Source organism: Canis lupus, chromosome 2 (assembly GCF_003254725.2).
Source record: "Canis lupus dingo isolate Sandy chromosome 2, ASM325472v2, whole genome shotgun sequence".
NCBI lineage: Eukaryota > Metazoa > Chordata > Mammalia > Carnivora > Canidae > Canis > Canis lupus.
Genome location: NC_064244.1, coordinates 82,859,090 through 82,880,820, shown reverse-complemented (window position 1 = coordinate 82,880,820; position 21,731 = coordinate 82,859,090). Strand labels below are relative to the sequence as shown.

The 21,731-nt window shown below is 62.6% G+C and overlaps 1 protein-coding gene across 7 annotated transcripts in view; it reads left to right on the top strand.

Moving 5' to 3' along the window:
• Positions 1-14,867: 14,867 nt before the first annotated feature.
• Positions 14,868-21,731, top strand: part of TNFRSF8 (TNF receptor superfamily member 8) — a 46,208-nt gene continuing 39,344 nt past the window's right edge. For 2 of the 7 annotated variants that reach the window (XM_025477234.3, XM_025477235.3), the window contains exon 1: positions 20,761-20,920. The gene's annotated coding sequence lies outside the window, so the exon portion shown is untranslated. Of the gene's footprint in view, positions 14,887-19,918; positions 19,938-20,755; positions 20,921-21,731 lie in introns of those variants that run through there. The other 5 variants (XM_049107262.1, XM_025477233.3, XR_007409308.1 and 2 more) reach the window with 5 other exon arrangements.

Here is a 21,731-nt window from a genome sequence, read left to right as displayed (position 1 = left end):
CCTGGTGGAAGCTCAATATATATGTTTGGGAGGTAAGATAAAAGGAGTAGAGAGCCCATGGGATGGAGAAGCACTGGAAGGGAAAATTATTCCCCTGAAAATGAGAACTTAATTTAGAATGAGGCTTGTATAGTTTCTTTCTTTTAGGTAACAGTTCTAGGCTTTTCTTCCAGGCAGAAAACTCTCACGGGGGCAGGGAAATATCTGTGGATTGACAACGAAATGCTCTATACTCTGTCCATCACTCCCTTCAACAGTCAGTCCATCCGCCTATCCAGCCACCCACCACCTGCCAATCCATCCATCCATGCACCCATCCACCCACCCATCCATGCACCCATCATCCATCCATCCACCCACCCGCCCATCCACTATCCATCCATCCTTCCATCCACCTGCCCACCTGTCTGCCCGCCCACCTGCCCATCCACCTATCCATCCATCCATCCATCCATCCACCCATCCATTTATCTGTCCATCCACCTGCCCACCCACACACCCATCTATCCATCCATTCATCCACCTCCCCACCCACCTATCCATCCATCCACCCATCCATGCACCCATCCATCCATCCACCCACCCGCCCATCCACTATCCATCCATCCATCCATCCATCCACCCGCCCACCCGTCCGCCCGCCCACCTGCCCATCACCATCCATCCATCCATCCATCCATCCATCCATCCATCCATCCATTTATCCGTGCATCCTATCCACCCACCCATCCACCCACCCATCCATCCATCCACCCACCCGCCCATCCACTATCCATCCATCCATCCATCCATCTATCCACCCACCCACCTGTCCACCTGCCCACCTGCCTATCCACCTATCCATCCATCCATCCATCCATCCATCCATCCATCCATCCATCATCTATCCACCCATCCATTTATCTGTCCATCCATCCATCCATCCATACACCCACCCACTCGTCCACCTATCCATCCATCCATCCATCCATCCATCCATCCATCCATCCACCTGCCCACCCACACACCCATCTATCCATCCATTCATCCACCTACCCACCCACCTATCCATCCATCCACCCATCCACCCACCCATCCATCCATCCACCCACTCGCCCATCCACTATCCATCCATCCATCCATTCATCCATACTACATACATACACCCACCCACCCACCCACCTGTCCCACCCCACCCACCTATCCATCCATCCACCCACCCATCCATCCATCCATTCACCCACCCTGCCCATCCACTATCCATCCATCCATCCATCCATCCTTCCATCCATCCATCTGCCCACCCGCCCATCCACTCTCCTGCCCACCCACACACCCACTCACCCACCCACCCATCCATCCATTCATCCCCCACCCACCCATCCACCATCCATCCATCCACCTGCCCACCCACACACCAGTCCATCACCTCACCCATCCAACCATCTACCATCCATCTACTGATTCATTTTTTAGCAAAGATTTATTCATGGGTGTTGGCTTTCTCTGCAGCCTCCTGACTCAAGCTGTCCCTTCTAAAAGAACCCCCAGAGCAAGAGAGAATGTCTGGGTTGATCTGTATCAGGAGCAGGCATCTACTCAGACCTAGCCTTATCTTGGGGTGGGGGTCGGGTGGGACCATTGCTCCTGGAGCCTCCCAATGTCCTGAGTCTCCCACCTTCGGGGAGAAGGGGTGGTGGGGACGGTGTTGGGGTGGCGGGGCTGCCTCCCCTGGTCATCATCGGTGCTGCCGGGCCAGGCAGCGAACTCCCTGGAGCGCGGGAGGACGCCTCCTGTCCAATCAGGGCAGGTCTTTAAAACAGCAGGAGGGGAGTGTGGCTTGTCCTGAGTCATCTCTGCACGTGTTTGTCCGCTCTTTCTTCTTTCGCTGCTGGTAGCGTTCCTGGAAACCGTTCTGGGTACCAGTGCTCCTCTGGATGGTGGGGGCAGGGAAGAGTTAAGGCCGAGCCCTCAGAGCAAGAGCAGCCCACTTTTGAAGTGACTTCACAGCTGCGGGCGCCTGAGGTGCGCTGGGGAAGTGTGCGGCCAACGAGCCCGAGCACGGCACCGCACCGGCTCCCCCAGGTGGGGCTCGGGGCTGCACGTGGGCGCAGCGCACTTCCCGGGCCGCCTAGGTGGGTGCTTCCCCGGCCAGCTCAGCCCACCTGCCGCCGGGATGCGCCCCGTCCGTGCCGCGCTGGGACTGCTGCTCCTGGGGGCGCTGGGAGCCCTCCCGCAGGTAGGTCGGTGGCAGGAGCCTGGGAGGGGCCCGCGGTGCAGGGTTCCCTCCTCGCGCTGCCGCTGCCTGAGCCCGGAACGTGGGGAGTGGGGGGGCGGGGGAGGCCAGGGAGGCTCCTCACCTCGGTAGCGCCCGGCTGGGGTGAGGGGGCACAGGTGACCAGGCAAGTCCTCACAGGTGGGAGGTTGGCTGGCTGGCAGCTGGTGGGGGCCTCTCCAGCGGGGGGAGCGGCGCCTGTTGGCTGGGGGGTCCTGGGCTGGCCGGATGGGGCCTCCTGCGGCCGGTGCCCGTGCTGGTCTGCTGCTTGCCCCTGTCCTCAGCCAGGTGGGGCCGCGGTGGCCAGCGGAGCCTGGTGTTGGGGCCCTCCCTGCTGCTTGCCCTGGGCCCTGAAGTGGGTGGTGAGGGGGAGCTGAGTGTGGCTGAGAAGCGGGGATGAAGGTGCCGGGGGTGGGGGCCAGGTTAGTACCCCTGTCCCCCACCCCCAGCCAGGCAATGCGTGGGGGGGAGCTGACGTCTGCTGCAGGGAAACCCCAGAACCGAATCTGGGGACTGCTCTAAGGAGACCGAGCCCTTAGGGTGGGTGGCGCTGGGCACAGGCGGGGGCCCCAGCGCAGGGGAACAGGACGTGGCCTGCTGTACCCGCGGCGCTGACACAGGCTCCCGGGAGGGAGGCCCGCGGCTGACCGTGGCTCTGGGGAGACAGTAGGTGTTGGTGGGGGCTGCTCAGTCTTGGCGCAGAGGCGGGAGCGCATCTGTTGGGGGGCAGGCCCATGCCCTCTAATCCTATAGGAAGAGGAGGCTCCTTGTGGAGGGCAGCCCTGTACATCCCGCCTTAAGGGCCGGGGTGGGGGGGGGCCCGGGGAGTGGTCTCCAGGCAGGAGGAGGAAGAGTGTAGGTAGAAGAGGGCCAAGCACACGTTCCCCCCCCCCCCCGCAACCCAGTCTTCCATGGGACAGTGAGAGACAGGGCCGTGGGGGCAGCGGATGCCCTGGCTATGGAACCCCGGCCCTTTGGGTCCTCTGCTGATGACCTAGGGGAGTGTGTGAGTTTGGGGTGCTAAGGCCTCGGGGAGATAAAGGGAAGGAAAGGAATGTGACGGGGACTTGGGGGCTTTGCTCACGTTTGGTGGCTGGAGCACCGTGGCTTCCTTTCTATAGAGCAAAATCCCAGTTTAAATTAAAAAAAAAGAGAGAGAGAGTATGTATTTAATTACACAAGGAATATATGAATATATCCTCGATGCAAAAGATACAGATAAAGCTAAATCTCCGGACCTCCCCCCGCCTGGTCGGTCTGAGGCACAGCCGCCGTCAGGCCTCGCAGCTTCCTTGGCCCACCCGCGTGAACGCGTGTCCATGTCTTATTAGTCCTAGAGAAGCCGATAAACTTCTCCATATCCTATACGTGTGGCTTTCCAACGTCCGCAGCAAGTCTTGGACACGCTGCCTGGGCGGTCCCCCGTTTCTCTTTTATTTACTTATTTTTTCCCCGTTTATCCTTGAAAACGCTATTGCACTGTTCTACCAACTGGGACTTCCAGAGTTTTATCCCTGTCCCCGGCGTGTGGGTGACAAGGTTCCTACCACTGTTTTGCTGGTTTGTCCGCAATTTCAAAGGACAGACCCCCGTGGGGGTGCTTTTGGGAATGTGTACACGCTTCTTTCCCAGAGAAGCAGGTGAGGCGGGAGGGCGGAGGTTGTAGGGTGCAAATGCATTCGGGTTACAAGGTGCCACCAAATTGCCTTCCAGGGAGGCTGGACAATCCTCCCCCCCGCCCCCCCGCCCCAAGCAGTGCCTGAGCGTAGTGACTTCCCCACATCCTAACCGACTTTTGATCTTATCAGAGTTTTTATTTTTGTCAATGTGACCGGTGAAAAGGGCCATATCCTTGTTGTCTTAATTTGCATTTTCCGCCTACCAGAGAGACTGCGTGACTCTCGTGGGCTCAGACACCGGGGCATTTCTTGGCAGGAATCGGGCTGCCTGTGGGGGAGGGGGCTCCACGCACCCAGGCCTCCTTCTGCCTCTGGTGGCCTCCGTGAAGTTTTAGGAATTCATCATTAAAAAAAAAAAAAAGGGATCCCTGGGTGGCGCAGCGATTTAGCGCCTGCCTTTGGCCCAGGGCGCGATCCTGGAGACCCGGGATCGAATCCCACGTCAGGCTCCCAGTGCATGGAGCCGGCTTCTCCCTCTGCCTATGTCTCTGCCTCTCTCTCTCTCTCTCTGTGTGACTATCATAAATAAATAAAAATTAAAAAAAAAAGAAAATTAAAAGCTATTTAAAAAAAAAGAAAAAAGATAGAGAGACCCGAAGTCAGGGATTGTATTTTTCAATCCTTTTTTCTCACCGTCTGACTTGAGACTCCAGCGTTTTGTGGTTGACGCCTGAAGCAAGAGGCCTTTCTTGCTGTGTGTCACCTTTTGAGCAAGAGATTTGGCCTCTGATGCCTCATACCACAGTCTCCCCAAGAGTGGTTTTGGTGATGAGATCCAGGATTTGCCCCCTGTGAATCCTGAGAATTCATTGCCCTAATGCCTCCCCATCTGCTCCATCCTTCTCCTCTGGGCACCGGTTGGTCGGTGGTGGCCGGGCAGGGAGGCCCAGGGTCTTTCCGGGAGCTCTGCAGACTTCAAATTCCCGGCGTCGTGGTCGTCGTGGTCGTCGTGGTCCTCCAGCGCTGAAGCTACAGGACCGTCTCCCGCACCCGAGCCCTCCCGTCCCAGCCACGTGTCCCTCCAGCCACGTGGAGGCCCCTGCCGCCACCCCGGGCCGTGGACGAACCTTTGCTGGGGTGACTGCGGTCACCGAGCTCTCTGCCTCGCTCTTCCCCCGGCCTTTCCGGGGCTTAGGCACTGACAGGAGCCCGGGAGACTTTTCCAGCTGCCCACAGGCTGCAGAGACGTGGAATTCCACGCTGTGCACGAGGCAGAAGGTTCCGGAGGGGGCTGCCCGATGTGAAGCCGGGGAGGCGGTGTGGGCCGGTCTTACTCAGGGCCTGCCCTTCCTCAGAGAGGCCTGGGCAGCGGGGGGAGCACAGAGGGCCGGGGGGACATTAGTCAGCCTGAGACCAGTCAGTGCTGGAAGAAGGGCAGCATTTACTGTAAGTTTCTGACTCTGCTCCCACTCATCTCTGACCTACACTCCTTTCTTGAGTTGATTGTGATTCACCCTTAAGCTCAAATGCACCTTCCCTCCTGCCCCTCCTGCCCCTCCTGCCCCAGGAACACCAGCGGGAGGAAAATGGGGCCGGGGGAGCCCCGGAGCTGGGGGCCTTCGGCCCAGGTGGGTGCCCGGGCCAGCAAGGCCTCCCAGGCTCGCCGCTGACCCTGGGGGGGCCCGTGTGGGCTCACGCCGCCGCCGTTTTCCAGACGGGGATGCGGAGGCTCCGAGGCAGAGGCTGGTCTAGCTGGTCGTCCCAACTGGTCAGGGCCTGAGCGGGACCAGAGCCCCAGACCCCGGGGACACAACGTCAACAATAAAGGCAGCCCAGCAAGCCCAGTTCTCTGCTCCCCTCTCCCCCGCCCCCCTCCCCCGGTCGTTGGGGGTGGAGGGAAGGACACATCTTCCAGAATCTTCCCTGGCGTCCTCCGTGGCCTTGCCTGTGGGGAGGGACACTTTACTTGCCGCTCCGTCCAATCGCTCCCCGGCTGCCTCGGCCTTTGGGGACACGGCGCGTTCACCGAATCCTGGGGGGCAGCTGCTCTGGGCACGGCGTGCGAGGGCCGCTCTGAAGCTCTGCGTGCCCAGTTCTTGGGGTTGCGGGCCGCGGGGGCACTGGCTCCCAGGCTGTGGGCAGAGGGACACGGAGGTGGGCAGGCGGCTGGTCTGTCCCCCACCAGTGGGAGCCCACGCAGGGCTCGTGCTCCCCCCTGCTCGGGCAGGGGGCGGCTCCGGGGCTGGCGGCGGCCTGGGGACAGGAGATGGCCAGGCCACCCGCTGGGGAGGGCCCCGGCCAGGAGGGTCCCGGCGGTGACACCGTCCTGGCTGCAGCTGCAGCAGCCGGTCCGCGGGGCGCTGTGTGGACGGGCCTCGGAGCCGCGTCCCCGGCCTGCACGCGGGGTCTTGGCCTCCACGGGCTGCACGCCCGACGCGCCTCCGGCACCGTGGGAGCGTCCACTCCCGAAATGCCCCCCGCCCCGAGGGCCGCGACGCCCCCCAGCGAGCCTTCAGCTCCCTGCCAGAGCGTGTGTGCCCCCTGCTACCGAGTCAGGAGAGGGAGGCTGAGAGTGTGGGAGGGCGGGGGTCAAGGAAACAGGCCGGCCCCCGCAGGTGGGGGGACCCAGAGGAGCCCAAGGCACCTCCCAGAGGGGCCGAGAGCTGAGGCGCCCCTGGGCAGCCGGGCTGGGGGCTCCCTCTTCTCTGATGCTGTGGGATCTTCCTGGGCTGCGGCGCCGGACTCTGGCCAGGGCTTCGGGCCTTTGCCCACCCGAGGCCTGGCGGAGGGTGCGCCCCGACCCCTTGCTGCCGCCCCAGAACGTCCGGAAAGGCATGGCCCAGGCAGCGGCCCGGCTTGTTCCTCTGGGGCAGGAGGGGGTGCAGGGAGCCAGGACTCAGCAGCCGCAGAACTGACCCCAGGCCGGGCCTCGCCGGTGCTGGCCTCCCTTCTATGCCCGGTCCTCTTAGCTGCTCTCTGACCTTCAGTGGCTCCCCACTGCCGGGGGCCCGTTTCCCCAAGTCGGGCCTAGGGAACAGGCGTCCCATGAAGACAGGGTCCTAGGGCCCACCGAGATTGGGAGACGCCGGTCTCTCGGCCCCAACCTTTCCTTTCGGCGTATCAGGGGGCGAGCAAGCGCGGTTAAGGCCCTGGGACTTGAATTGTTGACGTCTCAGGTGGAGTCCAGTGGTTGGTTTGTTGGTTGCATTTTGGTTTTTTTTTTTTTTTTTGCTTGTCACCTGCGGCCCATCGGGAGGAACTAGCGTTTGGTGGACGCTGTCTGGGAAACGACGGTCTCCTCCTTCTGCTCCCACTGTCACCCCGCAAACCACTGAATTCCCCGGCCGCTCTGTTCTTTCCCGCTTCTGTACCTTCACCTTAAGGCGCCTTCCGCCAGGGATCCCTCCTCTCATTTCCTCCTGCAACACCTTATCTTCCTTCCAGAAAAAGTAGAAGTGCTCCTCCTCCAAGAAGGCGTGTGAATGCCCCAAGCCACTTCTTTTTCTCTCCCTGTCCTGTGACACCTGCGTCATTCTGCTTCGCTCAGCTGATCCCTGTGTTTTTCAGATCTTGCCTCCGAGGTTCCCTCCTTCCCAAGAGTGCAGTTTCGTGTCGCCCGTGGCCCTGTCGCGGCGGCTGCGATCGAGAGCGGGGACCCTCCGGCACTGGCTCTCCTGCGGCCCGCAGCGCCTCGCCCAGCGCCCCAGATTCCCACTGGGCCTTCAGGGAAGGCTGGCGCGAAGGGGACGCGGCTTTATTCTTTGTCTTCTGGGCCGGGCCCTGGGGTTAGTTCCCTCCTGGGGCCATCATGACCACACCTGTTGTGTGGCTCTGAGCCACAAGGAGGGTTAGGATCTGTAGTTCCTAAATCCAAAGCGACCCTGGGCTGGAATCAAGGTGTGAGCGGCCTGCGGTCGTCCCTGGAGGCTCCGGGGGGATAACCCATTGCCTTGCCTTCCATGCGCTGGAGGCTCCGCATTCCAAGGGTGGCTCAGGCTCCTTCCTCCATCATCACGCCGGCCCCGGCCCCACAGCTCCTCTGGGACCTGTCGTCGTCCCCAGCCTTCTCTGGCTCTGACTCGGAGTCTTCTGTCCTTTCCAGGACCCTGGGGACAGCACTGTGCTCACCTGGATGATCCAGGATCTCAGGGTTGCTGATTAGCAACCTCAGTTGCCCTCTTCTGCCACCTAAAGTGACATAAGCCATAGGTTCCAGGATGAGGACGGGGACATCTTCGGAGGGGCGCCCTTCTCCTCTTCCTCCACCCCACGGGAGATTCTCAGTGAGCAGGGCTGCCAGTCTGGTGAACTCCATCTCAGAGGAGGCCTCACCTGTTCCTGGCGTTCCCTCCTGCGGCGGGTGCCAGAGCCCTCCTCTGGGGCCATTTCTGCATCCACTGTCTCAGGGTTTTACCGCCAGCCACGGCCAAGCTGCATGGAGCCTGCACGCCCCCCGCAGCTCCCGGGGGCCCAGGGCTGGGAACTGGGGAGAGGCTCCCCCTGGCTCCTGCTCTGAGGCCAGAGCCCCGAGGGGCGCGGCTTGCAGCAGGGAAGCACTGCGTGCCCGAGGGTGAGGTTGGGGTGGGGCAGCACGACTCCAATTTTGGGTGGTCCCTTGGCCGGGAGCCCCAGGGCGCCTGTGGGTGGGGAGCGGGGCTCAGAAGCCCCCAGGACCAGGAGATGACAGACCCAGGCTGTTGGCAGAAGAACCTTGCGAGGGGGCAAGCAGAAAGCCGGTTCCCCGAAAAGTCCACATCTAATCCCTAGACCCTGTGACTGTGTCACTTTAAGGAAAAGGGGACTTCGTACAGGTGATGAAGGGGTAGAGCTTGGAGCGAGGATGAGCCCGGATCCCTGGCGCGGGTCCTCCCGGTGTCCCGGGTGGCCACTTCCCTGGCTGTGTGAGGAGAGGGGAGGCGCGGGAGACGGAGATGCCCAGGAAGGACCTGCCCGGCGCGGCCTTCGCAGGATGGAGGGCGCGGGGTGCCCATCACAGACCACGGGGGTTCCAGGGGAGGGCCCTCATCCATGCGTGGGCGGCAAAGCGATGGGACCTCAGTTTTCGTGCCAAGGAAACGGGAGTCTGCCCTGGGGCGTCTGGCAGGGGTGCGGGCCTGCCCCCCTTGGCTCTAGCCTGCCAACCTGCTGGGCTAACAAGGGCGGGGCCTCCGAGCAATGACGAGCCGGTTTGCGGGACAAGCAGGACAAGGTGGTCAGGGGAGCCGCGTGCAAGGACGCCGGGGGGGGGGGGGGGGGACGGGGCGGTGGCCATGGGGACGGGAGCGGGCCAGCTGGGCCTCCTGGGCCGCCCTCGCTACTATATCCGTAGTTGGGTTGGAGCCCTTCAGCGGGGCAGATGGAGGAGACCAGGTCTGTGTCTTGAAAAGCTCCGCCTGCACCCCTGCCTTTGCCTGTGTCCGCGCCGTGAGTGGGGCAGCAGCTCGGGGCCCACGGGTGGGCCCCAGGCTGGAGGGCAGGGAAATTGAAGGTGGCACCAGAGGCTACGCAGGCAGGACCGGTGACAGAGAAGCCGGTGGATAAGAGTGTGCACAGGACGGTTCGGCCAAATCCTGGCCCTGACACCATCCAGCTGTGTCATTTTAGGCAAGTCTCTTACCCGTGCCTCAGTTTCCCCATCTGTAAAACGAGCTAGATATAGTGGGTCCAGGGTGGGACCTGGGATTCTGCGTCTTTAGCAAGCTGCCAAGCAGTGACAGCGTTCCTGGTCCAGCAGTGCCAGAGGCAGGGACCCCCTGGGGTAGGGATGGAGCGCCTCCCCCCTCCTCCCCTTCTCCCCACCTGGCTCTGGCTCTTTCGGGTATTTTGCATTTGATCTGAGTCCTCTACCCGCCCCCCCCCGCCCAGGTCTGGATGCCGGGTCCCTGCAGGTGCGGCCCAGCCCCTGTTTCTCTGTGCAGCTGAAACCAGATGGGGCTTTTTTGAAAGTGAAATTGCCCAGGTTTTGTAGGGAAAACCAAAGCGGCCCGAAAACAGGCAGGTTTAGAAATGGGAAGGTTTCAGGCCACTCTCTTTTTATGTTGATGCCACCAAGGCCGGGCCACAGGCCTCAGTTTGCACAGCTCATTACCCTATGGACACCTCGCTCTGCCCTGAACCTGCTGGGGAACCCCACCCAAAAGCCCCCCTTTCAGCCCCCGGGCTTCCCCCTCCCACTCTCCCCTTTCTGACGCCCCTGGACCTGGGAGCAAGTGGGGAGACGGCAGAGGGAGAGCCCTGAGCAGGGCCAGAGGTGCAGGCTGGGCCTGGGGTGTGGGACGGGCCAGCTTCGGGGCATCACAGTATGCAAAGGTGAAGCTCGGGACCCCCGATCCCGCCTCGCTCTAGCTGACGGCTGCGGACACCCTGGGGAGGAGGGGATGTCTCCCCTGCGGGAGCAGCAGCTCCAAGCAGGTATCGGGGCCTGGCCGGCTCTCCGGCACACGGTGGGTGCCCGACCTGGCAGAGCGGCCCGAGCGGTGGGGGGTCAGCTGCCCCGGACTCAGGGCCTGCCCGGCCGCCCGGTGCCACCCTGGGCGTGTTCTCCTCTCCGAGACGAGTTTGCAGGGTAGTGGGGTCTCACGGGGGGCCGGGTTCCATACCCGCTGTTGTTACTTGTACACCACACGTCCCCGCACTGGCCCCATTTTCTGGGTGCGTGTAAAGCTGTGACATCACAGGCAAAAAAATTCCCCAGGTCTCTGCCGGAGGAGGCCCCGCCACAGCGGCCTGGGGGCATCCGCGGGGGGGGGGGGGCGCTGAGCTGCGCCCCCACCTGGACGGGAACTCTGCCCCCTGTGCCACCAGCCCTCAGGGTCCCCACACCCCAGGGGCACCCTGGCTGGGGCCCACCGCCCCGACGGCGGGGGGACAGCGCGCCCTGGTGGCAGCCGGGGATTGACGCGGGTCGATTGTCGCCGAGCACCTGTTACGGGTGGTGTGGTCCCCCACCTCCTCCTTTCTCTGCTCCTCCTCCTCCTTCCCCCCATTACCATTCTCTTTCGCGGAACCATTTGCAAGTTAGCTGTGGACGTTTTGAATCTTTACCCCTGAGTGTTTCTGCAGGTTCTTCTACGGCGACGACGCCTCTTAGGTAAGCAGGTTACCAGATTCAGGCCTTCAACATCGATGGGACAGGATCAAATACAAGGTCCACACTGGAAAGACACCAGCCCCGTCAATCTTCTCCCGTACGGCCCTGCCCACATTCGGAAGCCAATCCAAACATTGCATTCAGCCACCACGGCTCATCAGTCTCCCGATTCTGGAACATTCCATAGCATGCTCTCTCTCTCTCTCTCTCTCTCTCTCTCTTTTTAAAAAGATTTTATTTATTTATTCATGAGACACAGACACACACAAAGGCAGAGGGAGAGGGAGAAGCAGGCTCCATGCACCGGGAGCCCGACGTGGGATCCGATCCCGGGTCTCCAGGATCCCGCCCTGGGCCAAAGGCAGGCGCCAAACCACTGCGCCACCCAGGGATCCCCTCCATAGCTCTTCTCTGTCTTTCATGCAAAGAGTCCGGCCAGTTGTTTTGCAGAAAGTCCCTCGGTTTGGGTCTGTTTGATGTATTCTCATGATCTGATTCAGATTATGTACTTTACTAGAAAGACCACAGATGTGGTACGGGTGTCCTTCTCAGCACAGTAGACTTTTTATTTTACAGGTGGGCAGCCTGTGGCCCAGAGAGGGGGAAAGATCTGGGGACACAGTGAAGCTCAAATATCCTTTCAGCACTTAGGTGCTGTGTGACCTCGGGTGGGTGACCGAACCTCTCTGAGCTGCAGTTTCCTCCTCCGTCACCTGGGGTGGCAATCTGGCCCCACAGGGCTGGCAGTGATGTAAAGGAGGAGCTACGTGACCGGCGTGAGGGGGGTGATGCCTAATGCTAGAGGTTTCCTATTCCTCTCTGCACCCCCCTCCCCACCCCCACTCACTTAGGATGCAGTGGCAGGAAGTGAAGGGTAAGAATTCAGGCTGCCCCCAGACCCTGGAGAGAGAGCAGGGCCTGGACCTACGGCCCCCTCGGAGTTCACAGTTATCAATGAGACAAGTGGGCAGCCAGAGGGGAAAACCCAGGCCAAGGACCCAGAATTTTCCCCACGCTCAGCAGGCCTGAGCCTTCGCGCCCCCACCCCACTCCACCTGTAGGCATCCAAGCTCACTTGTGAGATGTTTTGAGTCCGGGAGAACCTCCAGTTGTCCCGGGAGGCCTCTGTCCCTGGAGAGGCCCCCAGGAGCTCCCTGGTTAACCTGAGAAGAAGGAGATCCTGCCGGAGGGAGGAGGCTGGGTCTGGGTGGGTGGGTGAAGACAGTGTCCCCAAGGCCTGGGGCTCTGGATTAAATAAGAAAGGAGGCACACCAGGGCCATGTGACTGGTGTGCAACGTCAGGTTATATGTATTTCCCATTTATATGGCGACGTTTCAGGTGTGCAGAAAAAGAAACAAAGAATGCTGTAATCACCACTGCCCGTACCCGCCTGCCAGCCACACCGGCCTCCTGCTCGCTGACCGCACCACAGGCATCCACTTACTAGTTTTCATTGTTCGCTTGGCCGGGGATGAGAGTAGAGAAGCCCCTTAGACCGGCGAGGCCTCTCCGCTGTGGAGGAGGGAGCGGGAGGGTGGCTCCTGGCTTCCCCCCAAATCAAGAAAGCCCATTCATCTCATTCATCCCCCAAGTGCCCACCTCGCTGTGCCAGGTGCCACTTGGGAGGCTGTGGAAGCAGGTGGGCCACAGGTCCCTCCTCCCCTCGCTTCCTGGAGCCCAGAAACCTGCCCATGCTCACCTTTCGTTCCACCAGAAGGACAAAGTTCCTTCCGCCCGGGATGTCAGCAGGGACCTTCCTCTCTGGAGCCCCCTCTGACAAAGGCACTTGCGAAGAGCCCCGGCAACATATGGAGGAACGTGTTAGAACTAAATCTTCCTGAAAAAAGCGAGTGTTGAGCCCTACCTCGCAGCATGCACCAAAACGACACCCGACTATGGAAAGTTCAGGGATGTCACGTAGCAGACAATGTGGGACAGCATCTGAATGACACGGGCCGGCAGACAAGTCTTACAAAGGACATTAACTGTGAAGGAAAAGAGGGATCCATCGTCTCTCAGTAAAACTGAGAGCTTCTGTTCACCCAAAAGCCTCCCTTAAGACGGGAGCCTGGGTGGCTCAGCGGGTCGAGCATTCGATGCTTGGTTTCAGCTCAGGTCATGGTCTCAGGGTCATGGGATCAAGTCCCACCGAGTGTGACTCCACTCGGTGTGGAGTCTGCTTGGGATTCTCTCCATCTCCCTCCTCTCATTCTCGGGCTCTTTCTCTCTCTCTCAAATCAAATAAATAAAACTTTTTTTTTTTTTTTTAAATAAAAGGCTCCCTTAGGAAAGTGAAACGGTTGGGGATCCCTGGGTGGCTCAATGGGTTTGGTGCCTGCCTTTGGCTCAGGGCGTGACCCTGGGGTCCCAGGATCGAGTCCACCATCGGGCTCCCCGCATGGAGCCTGCGTCTCCCTCTGCCTGTGTCTCTGCCTCTCTTTCTCTCTCATGAATAAATAAATAAAATCTTAAAAAAAAAAGAAAGTGAAAAGGCGAGGGGTAGAAGGGGAGAAGATATTTGCAGCGCCTTTATTCGCCAAAGGGCTTGTGTCCATTATATATAAAGAATTTCCAGGCATCAACAAGAAACGCCAGATAATCCGATTTTTTTAAAAAATAGACAAAAGAGGGATCCCTGGTTGGCGCAGCGGTTTAGCGCCTGCCTTTGGCCCAGGGCGCGATCCTGGAGACCCGGGATCGAATCCCACATCGGGCTCCCGGTGCATGGAGCCTGCTTCTCTCTCTGCCTGTGTCTCTGCCTCTCTCTCTCTCTCAATGTGTGACTATCATAAATAAATAAATAAATAAAAATTAAAAAAGAAATAGACAAAAGACCTGCACGGGCATCTTAAAAAAGACAATATTGGAATGGCTGACAACCACGAGAGAAGGTGCCCGACATCGTTACTCACCAGAGAGATGCCCAATAGGGGATGCAAGGAAATACCCCCGCACGCTCCCGGCCGCGGCGGCAGTTCCCAGGACCGGCGCCCCGAATGCGGGCGAGGACCGGATCGGAGCCGCTCGCTGCCGAGGCTCAGGGCGCAGCCTGGAGGCAGTGGGGGTCTGGGGTCGTCGCAAGCTGCGCGGGGCCTGGGGCGGCAGCCGGGGGGGGGGGGCCGCGGGCACCTGCTGCACCCAGACGCTGGCCGAGGGCTGCTCCTCGAGGCGTCGTTCGTGGTGATCAGAAGCCGAGGGCGCCCGAGGTCGTCGGGAGCAGGAGAGAAACACGCCGCGCGCCCTGCGGCCCCCTGCACCGGGCCGTGCCCGTGGCTGAGCGGCGGGGGCGATTGTCACAGCGCAACGTCGCGTCAGGGAGGCCGCTGCCGGGCAGCAGGACGGGCTCCGGCCACGGCCACGCAGAGCTCGAGGCCTGCCAGACAGACCTGCGGGGGGTCGGCGGGTGCCGCTCGCTGTCGCGCGTGGAAGGGGCGGGGGCGCTGGGTGCTGGCTCACGTCTTGGTCCGGGTGTCGGCCGCGAGACACGTCCACGCTGGAAAACTCCAGTGGGCGCGCACCTGAGCCCACGCCGGTGGACGCCGGAGGCCGGTGGGAGGCAGCGGGACCAACCCCCGGGGGAGGATGGGGCGGCCGTGCAGGAGCCGGGAGTGTGCCCGAGGGCTGGACGCGAGCACGGGAGGGGTCGGGCAGACCCCGGGTTTGGGGGTGCCTAGGGAAAGCTGGCTTTGCGGGACCCCCACCAGGTGCCGCGGGTTCGAGGCGGGCGAGTCCGTCCCGGTTCTCCTCAGCGCCGGAGGCCCTGCCTCAGGCCTGGTGCTGGCGGCGCGGGGACACCGGGCCGGCCGGGTCTCACCCACTTATCCTGCCCTCCAGGACCGACCTCGAAGGGACACCTGTGCCCGCCGCCCCGGCCACTCCTACGACGAGGCCGCCCGGAGGTGCTGTTACCGCTGCCCGGCGGGTGAGTGCGGGTGCTGGGGTGCGGGACGGCAGGCTCTGTCCCCGGGTTATAAGCCCGATGGGGGGGGCAGGGGGCCCACCTCGGTCCGCGTCAGTCCCACTGTGTGCCTGAGGCCGTCGGGGGGCCCTAAGCTCAGGGAACCGGCCCGCGGTCACGGGGCCGGAAGCGGTGGAGCTGGCTGGGGCTGTGACCCCGAGCCTGAGCTCTCAACACCCCCTGGCTGCCCCTCACTTCTGAGTCTGGAAGCCCTTGGCGGTCCTTGCCTTTTCCAGCCCAGAACACGCGTTTATGCCGGGGCCACCTGAACAGTAGAACTCTCTGGAACCGGGCTCCCTGCCCAGAGCCCATGCCCGGAAGGCTCACCCAGCCCCAGCACAGTGACTGGTTCCCAGCAGAGTATCACCCTGCCCATCCTCAGGCCCGAGGGCACCGCCCCCCTCCTGGTTGTTGTCGAGGGTTCCCGAGGCACACCCAGTGGCCTTTGCTGGCTGGGGCACCAGATAGAGCCAAACTGTCATCTCTGACGTCGCGCAGAGAGCACAGGGGAAGAGATGCTAGTTCTGGCGGCGGAGGGTGTGAGGCCTGCAGCCTCGTGCTTGGAGGACAGCAGGCCCCTGGGAGTGGGGGGTGACCTTCAGGACAGGTGGGGGACCCAGCCCCATCCTCTAAGCCTCCCAGCATCGCTGCCTGGGACGGGCCACGCTGCGCAGTCACCGAGGGTAAATGGCCGCAGCTGAGCAGGCGCCCGGGTCTGCTCCTAGACCTGCAGACCCTTCTGCTCCACCGTGAGGGCGGACCGGGCCCAAGGTCGGGCCCCCATAGGGCCCAGATACGCATTTTGGGGAGGAATTTGATATTTGCTATTTCCAAAAATGATTCAAAGTAGTCAGGGTAGGGAAAACAGTAGAGCTTTATTGGATTTTCTCAGTTTTATTTTGTGGTTTAGTGTTGGATTTTGGAGTGTGTATCAGGTGAGTGCCTGTGCTCTCTTTAATGCTCGGGACCCCGGGCCCTAACTGGCCAGCCCCCACCCACTCCCCAGGGCCTGCCATCCCCCGTCTGCCCCTTCACCCCTCCCCGTTCCTTCGGCCTCCCATGCCCCATCCGTCCATCCGTCCATCTCAGTCCTCCCAGGCAGCCATAGGAAAACACCACAGACGGGGAGTCGGGGCTGGGGTGGGGTGTGGGGGCCACTGCAACAACAGACGTTTGTTTCCTGACAGTTCTGCTGGCTAGAAGTCCAAGGCCAGGGTTCTAGCTGGGTTTGGTTTCTGGTGAGAAGTCTTCCCTTCTTGGCTTGCAGACAGGCCCCCGTCATGGCTGAAGGAGAGAGAGGAGTGGGGGAGAAGGACAGAGAGAGAGAGAGAGAGAGAGAGAGAGAGAGAAGATACGTATTTTCTCTTATAAGGGCGCCAGTCCTCCTGGATCAGGGCTCTACCCTCCTGACCTCTTTAACCTTTGTTACCTCCTGAGGACCCTATCTCCAAATAAAGTCACACTGGGGGTTAGGGCTTCAACCCACGGATCTGGGGGGACACCGGCCACGGCACCGAGCCCTCCCACCGGGTCCATCCATCCAACAATGTTTATTGCTCCATTTTATTGTGAGGTCACTTGTCACCTTTCCAGGCTTTTCCCCTTGGCCTCTCTTCCTCGTGCTTTCAGGTCTCTGGGCCTTTGACATGCCTGTGTGCCCCGGGCTGCCCTCTGCACCCCAGCCTGTCCCGCGGTCCTGGCACCCCTGCCTCCAGGAAGCCTTCCCTCCGCGGCCCTGCTGTGTGCCGCTTCTCCCCAGAGCGACCGCAGCCAAGGTTCTGACCGGTGGCTCCGGCCCCATAATCTCAGCTGTGGGAGGAAAGACCCTTCCCTCCCAGGCCGCCCGCTCCCTTCGCCCCTGCCTGGCGGGGACAGAGTGGGCAGGGAGGGCAGGGGGGCAGGGGGGCAGGGGGCAGGGGGCCGCAGCTCGCAGCCGCAGCCGTGCCGAGCGCCTCCTGCTGGGGGTGGGCGGGGCATTTCTGCTGGAGTTTTATTGCCCTGGGGCTTCCGGCAAGCTAGAGGAAGAGAAAAACCCACAAAAACCCCTTCCACGGTCTCTGGGGGAAATTTCTGACATTTTGCCCGCCCTTTGCCATCAGCGCTCTGCTCAGCTGTGCGGCAGTGTTGGCGGGGCCGCGGGGGGCGCGGAAACTGGGGGACCTTTGAGACGAGAAGTTTAGATGTTCCCGAGTCTCGCCCGGCCCGTGAGGCGCTTCGTAGAATCCTTGCCAGCCGCTCCCCAGCGCTCTGCTTACACACCCTCAGGGACGGGGAGCTCACTCCCGGGATCACAACGAGGACAACGCTGAGCGCCCACGGAGCTGGCCCTTTGCCGCGCGGGCTCGTGGGACCCCGACAGGGAACCCGGAGAGGAAACCTGGAATGGCGGGGTTCAGAGATTTTCCCACGGCCTTGTGCCCCCCGCCCCCTGGGGCTGACTCAGAAACCCGAGCTCTTCCCCCCTCCCTGGCACTGACCGCAGGGCAGTGTGTGTCAGCGGGGGGCCCTGTGGGGGTTACCAGCTCCCTCCTGCCCTGCTCACCCCCGGGTCACAGGGAGAGGGGGGGGCGGCTGCGGATGCTGAGGCCTGCCTCGCTGCTGGGGGACAAGGTGGAGCCGGGCCGCACAGTAGGTGGCCAGGGGGGTGCGCAGGGAGGGAGAGGAGGAGGGAGGGAGGAGGGGGTAGGGGAAGGAGGGGGGAAGTGTCAGGAGGGAAGTGGGGCTCCGTGTGCTCCAGCCCCGGGCCCTCCTGTTCGTGGCCCAGGCCGGGGCTCCCCCTTGGGGCCTTTGCACGACTGACCCGGCTGTGCCTGGAGGGTCCCCCCCACCCCGCGCCTCCCCTGGGCACCTGGGTGGGCCCTCGGCCCCGGCCCCCCCCTTCTCCCCGTGTGTGTGCACGCGGGACACCGACCCGCTTGTGGCTCCGTGGGCCTGCTCCCCCTGGTTGCCGGGTGAGCCCTCGGGAGCGGGCACCTCGCCTTCCGCATGTCTGGGTGCCCGGCCCCAGGTGCCCGCTGGTAATGAGTCGGGCGGCAGCCCCGCGGCTGTGGGCGGCGCCGGGTCCGGGCGGATGGGCCACAGCAGCGGGGTGGGGGCTGCTCAGGCTCACCCCAACCAGGCCCTGGCGCCCAGGGTGCAGAGGGTGGGGACCGTCCCAGCAGTGGATGCACCTTGTCCTGACCCGGCTGGCTGTGCAGGGTCCTCGCGGGGAGACACGCGGCCGGGCAGTGCCGAGGTCCAGGCGCAGGCCCCTCGTGTGCGACCCTGGGTCGCCGTCCCCAAGGGCCACCTGCGGGGAGAGGACTGCTGCACAGATGTGCCCCGGGTCCTGGAGCCCAGGGGCTGAGCCCCTCGAAGGCCGTGGCCTGGCCTCGGCCGCGGCCTGGCTGGTGGCTGCGGGAGCTCGTCTCTAGTGGCTGCTCCCGTGGGCACGAGTGTCTGTGCCCAGATGTCCCCCGTCCTATAAGGATGCCAGGCGTCCTGACTACGGCCCGCCCACGACCGCCTGTGAGCTTTCCCACCCCGTCAGGGCCCTGTCCTCGAGTTGCTGGCCCGCTGACACGTGGGATGAGGGCGCCTCCTCCGGGAGGACCCGTAGGCTCCAGGGCACAGGAGGGTGCTGGAGGAGGGGCCCGGCCGGCCGCTGGAGTCCTGGTGCGAGCCCTGGGAGCTGGGTGGGCGCGCGGGGAGCGTGGGGCTGCGGCCACACTGGGTACGTGGTCAGGGCACACGGGGTCGCGCATGTGCTGGCCTCAGAGCCCGGGAAAAGACTTGGCCTTGAAGAGTGGACATTCGGGGGAGGAATTCAGATACTGAGACACTTTATCCCACCAATAAATGCGATCACATGTAGGTCAAGGAGATCACAGCAGCCTCAGGTGTAGGAGAGCCAGCTACGTGGTCTCCGACGGTTTAGATCAGGCCTGACCACCTTGCTGACAAAGCGACAACTTGACAGTGACGGGAAAGCAGAGCGTGAGTTTCCCAGGGGAAAGGGAAGAGGCTCGTTCCCGGCAAAAGGCAGCTCATGCAAGGGTCCTGGGGTCAGAAGGGCGCATGGCCCCTTTGGGGGACATGGAGATTCCAGTGCAGCTTGACATGAGACGGTAAAGGGCCGCAGGTGGGCCGAAGCCCCGTAACCACGGTAAGGACCCAGGGCTCCACCGTAGGGGCCGCGGGACGCCCTCGAAAGTCGTAGGCAAGGGGTGCTGGGGTTGCACGTAGCTTCCTGAGACACCCCCGGGCAGCGACCGGGGTCTTCTGAGCCGGAGGGTGGCAGCCACCAGGCCGCTGTTTCTGGGAGCTTCTTCCATGTTTTCCCGGAGCAGGGCCTCACCTTGGGGCCGGGGAGCCCTGCGTGTCCGTGGGCGGATTTCAGGGGGGCTGACCCCGAGCGAGCCCCGTCCTGTTCACCAGCCTCGAGCTAAAGTCAAGACCTCACGGCACAGGGTGAGACCGCGGCGTCTCCCCCGGGAGGGACCCGGCATGTTGCCGCCGCCGCCACCGAACGCTCTTCGTGCTCAGCTCGTGCCCGGCCCCACGGTGCTCGCGCGCTCTTGGGCCGCGGCCTGCAGCGCCCGGTGCTCTGCAGCGCGCGGCGTCCGCGGGTTCCCTGGTGACCGCGCCCTCAGCCACGCCCCGGGAAGCGGGATTCCGAGCCGCGTCCCACGCCCCCGCGACGCGGAGACTGCACAAGGCGGCAGGGCCCCGCGCCCAAAGCCCAGGCGGACGAACGGAGTCGCCAGCGACAGCGGAGCCGCCCGCACACCCGGGGGCGCCCTCGCGCCCGTGGCTCCGCCCCGGACCCCGCCTGCCTCCCGGGCCCCGCCTCCTCGGGCACGTGCACCTGCCACGCCGCAGCCCCGGGCGTAACCTGCGCCTCGCACCACGGACCCAACAGGGAAGAGGAGGGCTTGCTCCCGGGAGCGGCGCGGGCCGAGGGAGAGGCAGGCGCTTCGCAGGAGCCCGATGTGGGACGCGATCCGGGGACCCCGGGGTCACGCCCCGAGCCAAGGGTAGGTCGACCTTCAACCGCCGAGCCACCCGGGCGTCCCAAGGCTGAGGTGTTGTGATTGGCTCCTCTGGGTCATGTGTCCATCGCGAAGCATGACGTATTGTGATTGGCCTGCCTGGGTCATGTGCCCATCGTGGAGGATGAGGTATTGTGATTGGCTCCTCTGGGTCATGTGTCCATCAAGGATGATGTATTGTGATTGGCCCGCCTGGGTCACGTGTCCATCGTGAAGGATGACGTATAGTGATTGGCCCGCCTGGGTCACATGTCTACCGCAAAGGATGACGTATGTGATTGGCCCGCCTGGGTCACGTGTCCATCGTGAAGGATGACGTATAGTGATTGGCCGGTCTGTGTCACGTGTCCATCAGGGTGATGTATTGTGATTGACCCGCCTGGGTCACGTGTCTATCGTGAAGGATGACGTCTGTGATTGGCCCGCCTGGGTCACGTGCCCATCGTGAAGGATGACGTATAGTGATTGGCCCGCCTGGGCCACGTGCCCGCTGGCCTCGGCGTGGGTGGGAAGCGTCTGGGGCTGCGGGGCTGCCGGAGGCCGCTGGCGGCTGGAGGCGCCGGGTCCCCGCGCGGGTCGCCGTGGGTGTGGACCGCGTGCGCCTCCCCTCCCCGCGCCTGGGACTCGCACTGCCGGCCGCTGTGCGTGCGTCGCAGCCCGGCTGCCCTGGCTCCTCGGGCCGAGGGGTCCCTGCTCCGCGCTCCCGGGCCTGTGCGGCTTCCTTCGGCGAGGCCGGCCCGGCGCCGCCACGCGGTGTAGCCCGAGGCCGGGGGCGCCGGGGGCTCAGCCGGGGCCTGGGCCGGGGCCTGGGCCGGGGCGGCGGCCTGGAGCTTCTGTGCTTCCTTCCCCAGGGCTGAGCGCGCGGCTGCCGTGCCCTCGGGGGCCCTCCGACTGCGGGAAGCGCTGCGAGCCCGACTACTACCTGGACCGGGACGGCCGCTGCAAGGCCTGCGTGAGCTGCTCTGGAGGTGAGGGCGGCGCCGGCGGCCTCGGGGGTGGGTGGGGTGGGGGGTTGGGTTTTAGTTTTTTAAAGATTTCACTTATTCATTCACGAGAGACAGAGAGAGGCAGAGACCCAGGCAGAGGGAGACGCAGGCTCCACGCAGGAGCCCGACGCGGGATCCCGGGACCCCGGGGTCCCGCCCTGGGCCAGAGGCAGGCGCTAAACCGCTGCGCCACCCGGGGATCCCCTATGCATCCTTTTTAAAAAGTGTTTATTTGAGGAATCTCCACACCCAGCGTGGGGCTCGAACTCACAACCCTGAGCTCAAGGCTCACATGCTCTGTGGACTGAGCCAGCTAAGTTCCCCGAAGTAACCTAGCTTTTTGCATTCTTGTTTATCCTTTGTCACCTTCCCAAAGGTTGACATCTGAGATGGATGCGTAAAATCCACCTCCCCTGTGCTTGTTTTCCATCAGGTTTTCACTGGGTTCTACTTATTTTTGCTCTCTGATGTCAGAGCTATGTTATTAGGTGTGATGTTCGGGAATACTGTGTTTCCTTGGTGGCTTAGACCTTTCATCAGCATGAAATTATCTCTTTGTTCCTTACAGTGTTTGCCTTAATTCCATTTTTGCTTGATATTTTTTTTTTTTTTTTTTTTACTTATGATAGTCAGAGAGACAGAGAGAGAGAGAGAGAGAGGCAGAGACACAGGCAGAGGGAGAAGCAGGCTCCATGCAGCGGGAGCCCGATGTGGGATTCGATCCCGGGTCTCCAGGATCACGCCCTGGGCCAAAGGCAGGCGCCAAACCGCTGCGCCACCCAGGGATCCCCAT